General features: G+C 39.8%; 2 long non-coding RNA genes across 5 annotated transcripts in view; one reads left to right on the top strand and one right to left on the bottom strand.

Annotated features, from left to right (window-relative positions):
- LOC144576829 (uncharacterized) overlaps window positions 1-12,377 on the top strand; it is a 741,704-nt gene that overhangs the window by 614,405 nt on the left and 114,922 nt on the right. The gene's annotated exons all lie outside the window — the stretch shown is intronic.
- Window positions 1-12,377, bottom strand: part of LOC118154674 (uncharacterized) — a 155,555-nt gene that overhangs the window by 15,818 nt on the left and 127,360 nt on the right. Inside the window, exon 2 of the long non-coding RNA XR_004744878.3 lies at window positions 3,246-3,353. This is a non-coding gene — a long non-coding RNA (uncharacterized LOC118154674). The remainder of the gene's footprint in view (window positions 1-3,245; window positions 3,354-12,377) is intronic.

Genomic DNA, 12,377 nt, shown 5'->3' on the forward strand with positions numbered 1-12,377 from the left:
CTCTTTAAAATCTATCATTGTCTTCTCAAAGCATTCAGGGGACATTTATAGATGCCTTGTTTGATTTGTAAGGGCTCCTTGCATGAGGTGGCCCTGGCTTGGTGTTCTAGGCTCAGCCCCATCCCACTCTGAAAGGTATTTGTCACTCCAATAGTAACAAATTTTTTCAAAAGTGTCATGCAATGCTTTTTGTGTCCTTGCGTTTTACTTTTTCTTTTAATATTGATACGTGTTTATGAATAAATTCTTATTATGCAAAATTTGAGCATCCTAAGCTATGAAAAACATAATATGAAAGTTCCTTTTCTCCCCAGTCCAGGCTTCCCCAATGCCATGCTGTTTCAACCCTCTGCATGTACACATATCCTTCTCTTTGTCTGGGAGGCCATTCTTCCATGTTACCTAGCAAATTCCATGTCAGCCTTCAAAGCTCAGGTGGAATTCTGGCTGCTCTGAGAAGGCTTCTCTGATCCCCTTTCTAAAATAGGCATGGGCTGGGCACAATGACTCCCAGCACTTTGGGAGGCTGAGGTGAATGGATCACCTGAGGGTGGGAGTTCAAGATCAGCCTGGTCAACATGGTGAAACCCTGTCTCTCCTAAAAATACAAAAAGTTAGCTGGATACGGTGGTGCATGCCTGTAATTCTGGCTACTCAGGAGGCTGAGGCAGGAGAATCACTTGAATCCGGGAGTTGGAGGTTGCAGTGAACTGAGATCAGGCCACTGCACTCCAGCCTGGGCAACAAAGCAAGAGTCTGTCTCAAAAATAAGATAAAATAAAATAAAAAATAGGTGTGCATCCCTAGGCTTGCATTTCACCTTGTACGTGCCTGAACGCTAACATTTGCACTTGTCCTGCAATTATTGATTTGCTTGTCTTTCTCCTCAGCTAGAAGACAGGCTTCGTAAAGGAAGGGAAATTCATCTTGCTTGGCTTTGTGCCCCGAAATCATGCTCAGTAATTGTTTGCTAAAACAGTGAATGAGCAAGTTGTTTAACTTGCTGCGGGATCCATTTTCAGCAAGAGGAATGAAATAGTCACAAGAAAAGGACTTTTGAGTAATGGAAAATGATCTTCTCTACAGTGATATTTTCTTCCAATCTGAAATCATAGAAGATAGAGAAACATTACCCATAGCAGCAGCACAAGACAAAAGACATGTATAGGGATGTAAAGAATGTCGGGGAGTGGTGGCTATTCTACGTGGATTAATGAGCTAGCAGTTAGTAAAGTAATTAGAAATAACAACTTCTTTTAGCATATGTATGATGACTTCTATGCAGCCTGTATATCAAGGTTTGAACTCTGGAGTTTACATGTGAAGAGTCTGAGATATCTCCACAGTGAAATGTCAGACGCAGTCAGTCTGGCATGGGTTGGCTTGGGGCACTGAGGGTCAGACACTTCAAGAGATAAAAAGAAAATCAGAGGCAGGCAGAGATGCTCGTGGGCACTCCCTGTTTGAGTTTTAGCAATGCCTTAAACTGGTAAAGTAGTTCGTGCAATTTCGGACATAATGACTTCTGAATATTGTTTGCAAATTGCTGAACCTATTTAAGTTAACTTAGCTATATGTATACAATTTATTCCATAATGCAAAGTGATCTTTCCCAAATAATATGTCAGTTGTTTTGATAAGGTCTCAAGTTAATGAAATCCTCAGATGTTATCAGAGTCACCTGAACCAAAGAGGTACAAATGGTATTATCTTGCTCTGCTGGTGACGTGATTGACTAAAGCAATTGAGGAATCCCTACATAGGCCCATTTCACGTCTAAATATGCCTCACAGTACATGAATAAAAATAAAAAATTATATTAATACAATACTCCGTGAATGTCTACATAACAATACATACACTTTATTTTATTTTCAAGATACATTATTTTCCCTAACTGAGCTAAACTCATTATATATGATGTGATAGTATACCATAATGTCATTATAAGTAAAACAGGCAAAAAAGGATAAATCAAACAAAAACCAAACCCAGAGTACAGAAGTAACAAGATGTCGTAGGAAGCAGTGATCAGAAGCCTGGCATGAATTATTATGTGGGTTGTATTAAAACTGAGGCCAGAAATGAGAGGAAGTCAAGCAAGTCTGAACAAGGCTAACAATGACATTTTATGAACAAGTTATAACTATAAAATTTTCATAGGGCATGAAATATTGAATAATGGCTTTTAAGGAAAGATAAATATCAAGAGGTCAAGAGATTGAGAGAGGTGAGTGAATATAAATGAATTAGGGTACATGCATCCCTGTATTTAGTTTCTTCAATGTTGCTAATTTAAAAAGCTTAGGCACTGAAAAATGAATAAAAGTTAATTGATTGTAAGGAAAACATATTAACAAGACAAAATTATTGAAATTTAATATAAATCACATAGTTAATTTACCTGTGACAGTAAGAAATATTTTAAATGCAGTATCTTGTGAAAAGGGAGGTCCAAAGAACTGCTTCCCATGTTCTGAGTGAAAGAAATATACCCCAAATTTTCTTCCCATTCTTTCAGTGCTCACATCGCCCCACCTTCCTCTTACCCTGTCCAATGAAACCATTTTCTGCTGACGTATTGGTGGCCTCCTTTTTGCCAAATTCCGATGGAGTCATTCAGCTTTTCTTATTAACTGACCTCTCTGACACAGCTGACCATTTTCAACTTCTCAAAAATTTCTCTTCTCTTGATTTATCTTCAGTCTTCCTTTGGTGATTTTCTTCCTGCCTCTCAAAGTTCTCATTTCCAGGTTTCCTTACTCGATTCTTTTTCTTAAACTAGCCCTTGCATTTTTATATATACTAAACTATCAGCTCTTTTCTACTGTCCCAAGGGCTCTCTGAGGTCTTAGCCACTTCCAAGGTTTCATCCATCAATTACACAGCACTGACACCCCACAATTTGCCAGTTACCTCTACCATCTGTACTCTGTTCTGGTTTGTTCTATCGACTGCTCAGATTCCCTATGTGGGCACCTCATTATTTTCTTAAAATTGACACGTTTTTCTCTACCCCAGATTCTCTTTCTCATTTATATCTCATTAGAAATGGCTCCATCGTTCACACCATAAATTACTGAAGTAAACTTGTGTTCATCTTTGATTCTTCCTTCTTTTTTACCCACCATGCCAAATGGTCATCGAGTTCTGTCAACTCTCCATTCTAAGGTTGATTTTTAAATACATCTCCTCCACTTTTTCTTCTTGCCAGCCTCTTAGCCCAGACCTACGTTCTCTCTTACCTGCACAAGTTTCTGCAGGTGAGTTAGAATCATGGCCTCCTTAATGATCTTTCTGTTGTCTTTCTCTCCCTCTAGCCATTCATTGTCCACGTTTCTTCCAGAGTCGTTCTGCAGAAATGCAATAAGGATTGTGTCACTTTCCAGATTTAAATCCTCAAAGGGTTCTCAATCACAATGTAGCTAAAATCCAAACCACTCAGCAGGGCAATAACAAACAAACAAAAACAAACAACAGCAACAACAACAGACATTAGCGCTTTATTCTCCCAAGTCCACCAATTATACACAGGTTGACCACTTCCCTTCCCCACCCACAATGCTGATTCCTTGTCTTCTATTTTGCCTTTTGTTTTGTTGTCTTGCCGTCCGTTTTCTGCCTGGTGAAATTGTCCTCTTCCACTCAGATACAACTCACAAATTTCCTTCTTTAAGAAACCTTTCTTGTGGGTAACTTATCTTGGCTGCTTCATGATCTTGTGCACATGCCCCAGTCATAGTACCAGACAGACAGTCCTGTGACCATCTGTTTACCCACCCGTTTTTCCCATTAAGCAGAGATCTTAACATTTTTTCAGATGTGACACATTTCACAGATGACATTCAATAGTGCAACACATTTCCACCAGTATTCCCAATGAGGTGGCTATAACTCCACCATTTTTTCTCCAATCAAGAAAACACATTAATAGGAGTGAGAATGACAGATGATAATGACCTTGGATCTGTCCATGCACACATGCGTGTGAATTTATTTGTATTTGGAAAATCATTTAGCACTCTCATTTCGAAGTCGGACTGCCCAGGTTTCAATTCTGGGTTTATAATTTATTGCCCAGGGCCTCTAATGTATTATTTAACCCCTATCAGCCCAGTTTCTTTCTCTGTATAACAAGAAATATAATAGTAAAAAAGACTCTTGAGAGGATAAGAAAAATAAAAAAAAAACAACGAATTCATGTGACTCACTTATACAGTGGTAGGAATATGAAGTATTTGCTGTAAATTTTAGCTATTATGATTATTACTACTACTGTTTGGTATAGATGGGTCAATTTCTCCTTCAGTGGATCAAAGTAACTCACCTTTATTTTCCTGCTACAGAATCTGACTTCACGTGAGTACATTTGTGAAGAGATAGAAATGATTATCCCTGAGGCTTGTGTTACTCATGAAATTGGAAAAATAATGCCCACGATATTGGACAAAACATAAAAATAACACTATTTGAGATCATCGCGTGCATAAGGCTTGTGCAATAGGCATTCTGTGTTCCTTCCCTTCCCCCAAACCAAACCTGTGAACCAGAGGTAAAAAAGAGGGCAAAGCTCTTCAAATCTTTGGAAGCAAAACGGTGTTCAGAGACCACAATGAGATCAGCTTGGCTCAGTTATATAAAGAGAAAAACACTTTACCAGGAGAGGCTCCATCAGCCTGAACACCGAAGAGAAAGAAACAAATCTGGTGATTGGAAAGGAAATTCTTTAAGTGTGAATTGCTCCGAGTACAATATAAACCTTGTCAGTTATGGGATTCCAGCTGTTGTTTTATTGCCTTTAATTTCCCATTAGTGGTTCAATGTCTGAGAAAGGTATCCGGCCTCCAGGAGGGGAATTAAGGTCTAAGGTCGGAATTGTTGTTCCTGTCTCCACCGACATTTTGAATCCTGTTTGAAGGAAGCCATTCAAATGATTATCTTATGCCTAATTCTTATACTGAGTGTTTGTGACTAAAATAAGCTCTTCAGGTGCCCTTTCTTCCTCTCCTATGTCTCTTCCTCTACTCTTATTTTACCCTCACCAAAAAATGAGATGCTTTTGTATTAACAAAAAAGTCATTATAATAAAGTCTTATAGTGGTAGCTATTACTTGCCTGGGGTGGTGTGGGGATGGAGGGGGATGGAGTGTGTGGCAGTAGAGAATGGGCTTTCTTATCTCACCTTATCCTTCCTGATCCATGGAGTAAGCATCTTCCAAATGTGTAATTCCAAAAGGGAGGTGTTTCAGTGGGTTTACTTTGATTCTACCCCTTTCCCAACAGATTGCCGGGGGGTATCTATCCGGTGGAATTAGGTTATGTGTACTGCCACAGTACAATAAGATATTCATTTCTTGATCATTATGAAATCTCTTAGTGTCTGTACTTCATCCTAGCTGCAGACTGAAGCATGAGGGGGCCAAGCATTTGAACTAAGATAGGGCTGGGCACAACAGCTTACGCCTATAATGCCAGCACTTTGGAAGACTGAGATGAGAGGATTGAGGCCAAGAGCTCAATGTGAACCTGGGCAACATACTGAAACCCTGATTCTACCTTTTTGTTTTTTTTAATTAGCTGGATGTGGTGGTGAGTGCCTGTAGTCAGCTACTCAGGAGGCTAAAATGGAGGATAGTTTGAACCCAGGAGTTCAAGGCTGCAGTGAGCCATGATCGCATCACTTCCCTCCAACCTGGGCAATAGAGCAAGACCCTGTCTCTAAATAAATACACGAATGAATAAACTAAGATGGAAAAAATTGATAGATAGGTATTTTGGACCTACAGTTAAGTATGTTTAGTTTATATCATCACATTTATTCTCACAGTATTCACGTGAGGTATAGAATAGTATTCTTCACGTTTTGAGACCAGGATTTAAAGATTCTGAGAAGTGGAGACCTATAGTGGTTAAGTAGAAGGGATGGAACTCAAACTCACATTTTATTAAATAATTCTTTGCTCTTCTATCTGTCCAACTTTCCCAAAAGAAGACAGTTGAGTTTCTTCTCTCTTCTGAACCTGAGAGTTTGCATTGCTGAGAAACTTCAGGTAGTAAGAGGGAGAGCTACTCCCTGTCACCAGTGTAAAGGGGCTACATCTTCAGGTCTGAATTTACCACCACTTAGTTTATGCATCCAGAGACAGTCATCTGTTGAGTCTTTCAGGACTGAATACAAACTTATTATTTGTACCTCCCCTCAAATACATTGAGAGTTCTACAGAAAAGATCAAAAAGACTCTTTTTTGTATGTCTGATTTTCAAGTCTTTCTGTGGAGCTTCAGGGAGTCAGGTAATGAAATGCAGGTGTATTCCTCTGACAGCCAGAATGCGAAGGTTACAAATATTTGGTTAGAGTATTCAGCACTTATAAATGCTAACCTTGTAATAGCAGCATTCTTATTTCTCCAAACCCTGGAGTCAGGATTTCCCGGTCCTGAGCTCTAATATGAGCCATATTTTTCCTGTTTAGCCACAGACACAATGGTCACCTTAAAGTGCCCACAGGTTAAATCAATTACAATGGGAAGATATAACATATACAAGAAAACACACACTAGCAGTTAATACCCGAAAGGCCAATTGAATTCAATGAGAATTTTTATTGGAATCTGTGGCTGAAGAGCAATCACTTAGCTTCTGTTCATGGCCTATGTTTGAGAGAAGCAATCACAACTATTAGTTGAGGCATATTGTTTTCTATTAAACAATACATAAATATTGTTGATCCTGTCTATACTACTAGGCCCTACTTAATTCTACATATTTCAACTCTTTTGAGTTAAGGGATGGGTTCTTATGGTGTTTTGTTTGTAATCTTGTAACTTATACAAGATTAAACATGACAATTCCATTACAAACAATGACATTGCCATTACAAACCCATTCCCCAGCTGGCTTAAATATATATATATATACACACACGCACATATATGTGTGTGTATGTGTGTGTGTGTGTGTGTATATAGGCAATACAAATATATGTGTATTGCCAAAATGCAGTATTTTGTATGTGTGTACATATGTATCCTATATATATACACACACACATACATACATACATATATATATATATTTGGATATATATACACACACATATATATATTTATATATATACACACACACAAAATACTGTATACACACACACACACACACACACACAAACAAATACTGTATTCTGGCAATATTTTTCCCATTACATAGCAGATATCAAAATTCGAAATACTGCAGTTTTTTAGAGATGACTGTCATGTATGCTCCCTGAGCAGGGTTGAGGCAGATGGTGGTGCAGAAGGGGTGGGAGACCTCGCTTCCCATGTTCTCAAAATGCAGAGCAAGGCAGGCCTTATTCTGCCAAAGCTGTGTGATGTTTGGCCCCAAATAAAGTTGGACCTTGTCCTCTGTTTCTCCATCTTTTCCCCACCTTCTGTGTGGAGACCGTTGCCTGTCTTAGTTACCATTCTGCAATGCAAATTCTGCCAATATTGGTATGCGTATGTGGCCCAAAGTGGAGAATGCAGACCCAGAAGGAAGCACACCAGTGACTCTCTCTGCAAGCCAGAGCAGAGGTCACCTCAGGTATAAAGTTATCCCCAAGATGGAAATTCTAAAATTCCCTTCGTTAAGAATTTTTTGCCGATTCACGATCTGGCAATTTTTCTCTTTATGTCTAACTACTAGACATGTCTCCATGATATATAATTACTGATTTTATAAAAATTAATTCAGTCGTCCAAGTGGTCGGTTCTTGTGCCAATCATATTGAGAGGCAGAATTTTAGTCATTAGGGACATGAGAAAACTTCCATTACAGCTCTAAACATTGATTTGGTTTGATCCTTTGGTCCTAATTACTGTCATTGATACTTTCATACCTATAATTACAGAAGAGTCTATCATGGAAGCAAATTTCATAGTGATCCTAACAATAGAAATATAAATACAAACTTTAATTTAGAGATGTTTTTGTGGCATTCTTCTTGCAGCAGCTGGTAGAATATGTATTGACTTTTTGTTGGTTTTATGATTTTGCTTCTTTTGGAGGGCTCAAAGGATATAAGGAAAAGTGGTAATCTAATGCTTTTCTGCTTTATTCTGTCATTTTAGAAATCAAGTTTGAATAAGATATGCAGGTTTCTTATCCCTTTGACCAAAACTATCGAGGAGCAGAGAAGTGAAACATGACCATAGCCCTCTCCTGGCAAAATTTTTAAGTGATTGGAAAGTACATGCCTCCATGCCTTTCCTCACTAAGCCCCTTTTCCTTCTAGTTTCTTTGTCTCTCTATCCTTCAGTGATGTTATGCTTATTACGTCTTTGTCCCTGCCAACACTTCCTCTTCAGCTGTATCCACACTGAACTGGAGGGATGCATCTTCATTTGGTTTATTTTAAATCAAAGTGAGTGAATCACCTCTCTTAAGAGAATTGCCTTTTATTTCTTATCTATAAGTACTAAGATGGAAGCTTTGAAATTGTTTTAGAATGAGGAAGTGCACAGCTGTCATGAACCTTAAAAATGTCTGATACATTCTTATAATTCATCCATTTATCTACTTTTTAATTAAAAAATAATTTCTAGACTGGGCGCAGTGGCTCATGCCTATAATCCCAGCACTTTAGGAGGCTGAGGCGGTGGATCACAAGATCAAGAGATCAAGACCATCCTGGCTAACATGGTGAAACTCCATCTCTACTAAAAATACAAAAATTAGCTGGGCATGGTGCCGCGTGCCTTTAGTCCCAGCTACTCGAGAGGCTGAGGCAGGAGAGTTGCTTGAACAAGGAAGACAGAGGTTGCAGTTAGCCAATATCATGCCACTACACTCCAGCCTGGTGACAGAGTAAGACTCTGTCTCAGAAACAACTAACAAAAAAAATTCTGAATGTCTCTGTGCTTTGGGTGCCATAGCAGGTGTTGGTAATAAATAAAATATAGTTTCTTTTTGAAAGCGACTTATCCTATCAATCTAGTAAATGAGGAAGTAAATGTAAATACAGTCATGTAATTGAATTCAAATTTGCAGATGCAATTATATTGCCTTTGCAGAGTGCAGTACATATGAAAAAGAGGAGAATTCGGTATATCTGATGAGAGGAGTCAGACGAGACTTCACAGAGAAGGTTATATTTGAGCAGAATCTTAAAGGAAAAGTATGTGTTTACCAGGAAAGCAGAGGGGAGAAGGACATTCAAGGCAAAAAACTTGGGAGGATAAGGGAGGAAAAGATATTCTAGAGACAGAAAAATCACAGGGGCATAAGATAGTATTGCACATTCAGGGACCTACAAGGAGTTCATTTAGCTAGAATGTGAGATGCAAAGAAGAAGAAACTTCATGGGAACTGATCAATCTTGAAAAGAAGTCAGGGGCTATGTGTGCTATGTCATTGTTGTTTGCTCTGAATTATTTTCTGGCTTTTGTGCAATCCTAGATGTATCCATTTAATGGTGACTCTTAAGGTAGGTATTTTGTGTAACAGTACTCCAGACATAACGACGTTCCCATTTCTCTGGTAAGCTTCTTGGAAATGGCAAGAAGCTTGAGCTTGTTTGACGGGAAAGATCTTGAAGGATTTTAGACAGGAAGGGAACATGACCAGAAGTGCTACCTTGGCAGCAAGGAGAATAGATTGAAATAGGACAAGCCTGAGAGCACATCAATGATAAATACTTGAAACATCCCACACAACAGAGTCTGAATACAGTTGGTAACAACAAGAAAGCTGCAGGAGACCTTGAGCAGATAGAATCAATTGGATTTGGCCACCAATGAAATGTAAGAGATGAAGAAGCAGTCTTGGGAAAATTTCAGGTTTCTGATGAGAATGCTTGCATGGTATGGCATTTCAAATAAGACCAAGTCTGTGGGAAAAGATGAGCTAAGATGAGGGCATGTGGAACTGGGGATGTAAGTGAGACATCCAGGGAAACTGTTTTGTAGACATTAAATTACAGGGGTCTGATGTTAGGCCATTCTTTTATCACTGTAAAGAAACACTGGAGGCCGGTAATTTGCAAGAAAAGAGGTTTAATTGTCTAACATTTCTGTAGGCTGTACCGCAGCATAGCAGCCAGTGTCTGCTTCTGGAAAGGACTCAGGAAGCTTCCAGTCATGTTGGAGGCAAAGCGGGGAGTAGGCACATCACATGGCGAAAGCAGGAGCAAGAGAGAGACGGGGAAGGTGCCAAACACTTTTAAACAACTAGATCTCAAGAGAGCCTACTTGCTATTGCAAGAACATTACCAAGGGAATGGTACTAAGCCATTTATGAAAAACCCACCCCTTGATGTAATCACACCCCCCAGCCCCCACCTCCAACGTTGGGAATTACAATTGAACATGAGATTTGGATGGGGACACAGATCCAAACCATATCAGGTCTGGTGCCCAGAAAATGGGCTAAGTAAGGCTGGAGGTACATGTTGGAGGGTGGCAAACCACTCAATGGAAGTAATTATCCAGCAAGCATTCGGAGAGATAAGATCATCAATGTTGAAACCCTGCTGTATGAAGACATTTAAGAAGGGAGAAGAGTTCTCACCAGAAGAGGTCAAGAAAGAACAGTCAGAGGTATACAAAGAGAGCCAAGAGTTGAGGGTAGGGAGAGGAGTTATAGAAAATAATATAAGAACCAGCCAGGCGTGGTGGCTCACACCTGTAATCCCGACACTTTGGGAGGCCGAGGTGGGCAGATCACAAGGTCAGGAGTTCGAGACTAGACTGGCCAACATTGTGAAATCTCATCACTACTAAAAATGCAAAACTTATCCAGGCATGGTGGCATGCACCTGTAATCCCAGCTACTTGGGAGGCTGTAGCAGAAGAATCACTGGAACCTGGGAGGCAGAGGTTGCAGTTAGTTGATACTGTACCACCGCACTCCAGCCTGGGCAACAGAGCAAGACTCCATCTCAAAAATAAATAAATAGCCATAAGCTATAAAATAATTAAATCTGAGTTTTAATGACACAGAGAAATACTTATTTGGAAAGAAAGAAAAGGAAAGGTGGGGAGAAAAAGGGGGACAGAGAGAGAAGCAGCACAGTAAAAAGGCTTTCTTCCTTGTGGACTTTTTTCAGTGAAAATACCGACTAGACTCCTGGCTAATGTGGCAGTGACAGGAAAAGGTGGCATTAGCCAGAAGAGAGAGATGAGAAGAGCCATTTTCACATCTGAGTTTGGAACTTGATGTGCATGAAAGAGGGTGTCAAAAGATGAAGTCAGCATCTAGGCCGTGCTAAGGAGCTTGAACTTTGTCTCAAAGGAAACATCAAAGCATTTTAAGCAGGGCAGAGATAAATCCAGGGTGGTGCTTTAGAAAGAACATTCTGACAGCTATGCAGAGGAAGCCTGGACCGGAACAGCGCTACAAAAGGAGATCAGTCAAGCGGTTGGTGAAATCCCGGCCAGGGAGGATGAGACCCTTCATGAGGGTAAGCCAAGTGGGCACCAACCCCGTGACTGCTCTTAGATTTTCTTATCTGTCTTTGATAGAGTGTGGCTTGTTGGTCCATCCTGGGGATCCTAATAATAGCCATCAGTATGAGCAGCCAACAAATTGCCCAACTTGCTCAGAAGGCAGATACTAAGCATTGCTGCTACTTTGTATGATCATTCTTGGCTTTCAGCAGAACAGTGTTTCTGCTCTCCACTTCACCATGCCACAGCTGTAGTCTTGAAGGAGGACTGTGATTTCAGAATCACACAGTTGCTCAGCTCAGCTCTAGAGGTGCATTTGCATCTGAGCTCTATGAATGGCACCCACCAAATGCTTGCAGTATGCAGCTTTTAGCCCTTAAAGGGATTTTCTCTCCTTCAACACCATCCCTCACATAGGAGAATTACTAACAGTAATTCTGCAATCTTCTTGACCTATATTTTAAAGCTGTGGTTCTCAACCAGAGGCAATTTTGCTGGCTCAGGGGACATGTGACAACGTCTGCAGACATTTTGGTTGTCACAGCTGGGAAGAAAGGGGCAGAGTGTTACTGGCATCTGGTGGGTAGAGGTCAAGGATGTTACAAAATATTCTACAATGCACTGGACAGTTTCCCACCTGCCCCAACCCCCTAAAACAAAGAATGATCTGGCTCTAAATGCCAGTAGTGTCAAGGTCGAGAAACTATGTTCTAAAAAGCTGGACAATTTTTTCTTAAAAACAAACATTTTATTTTATCACTTATCACAAAAACGTATTTATCAGGTTATCTCTTTCCAGCCATCCTGTAGGTACTACAAAGTGAAATGAAGAATTGAGTAAGTTGTCTGGCCATGTCCAACAACCAAATATTTAAAAGAATTTTTACTCAATTATTGCTACTCTAATTTTTTTTTAATTTAATGGTTCCAAGTGTGCCTAAAGGTGCTAGAAATCTT

Source organism: Callithrix jacchus, chromosome 6 (assembly GCF_049354715.1).
Source record: "Callithrix jacchus isolate 240 chromosome 6, calJac240_pri, whole genome shotgun sequence".
NCBI classification, from domain to species: Eukaryota; Metazoa; Chordata; class Mammalia; order Primates; family Cebidae; genus Callithrix; species Callithrix jacchus.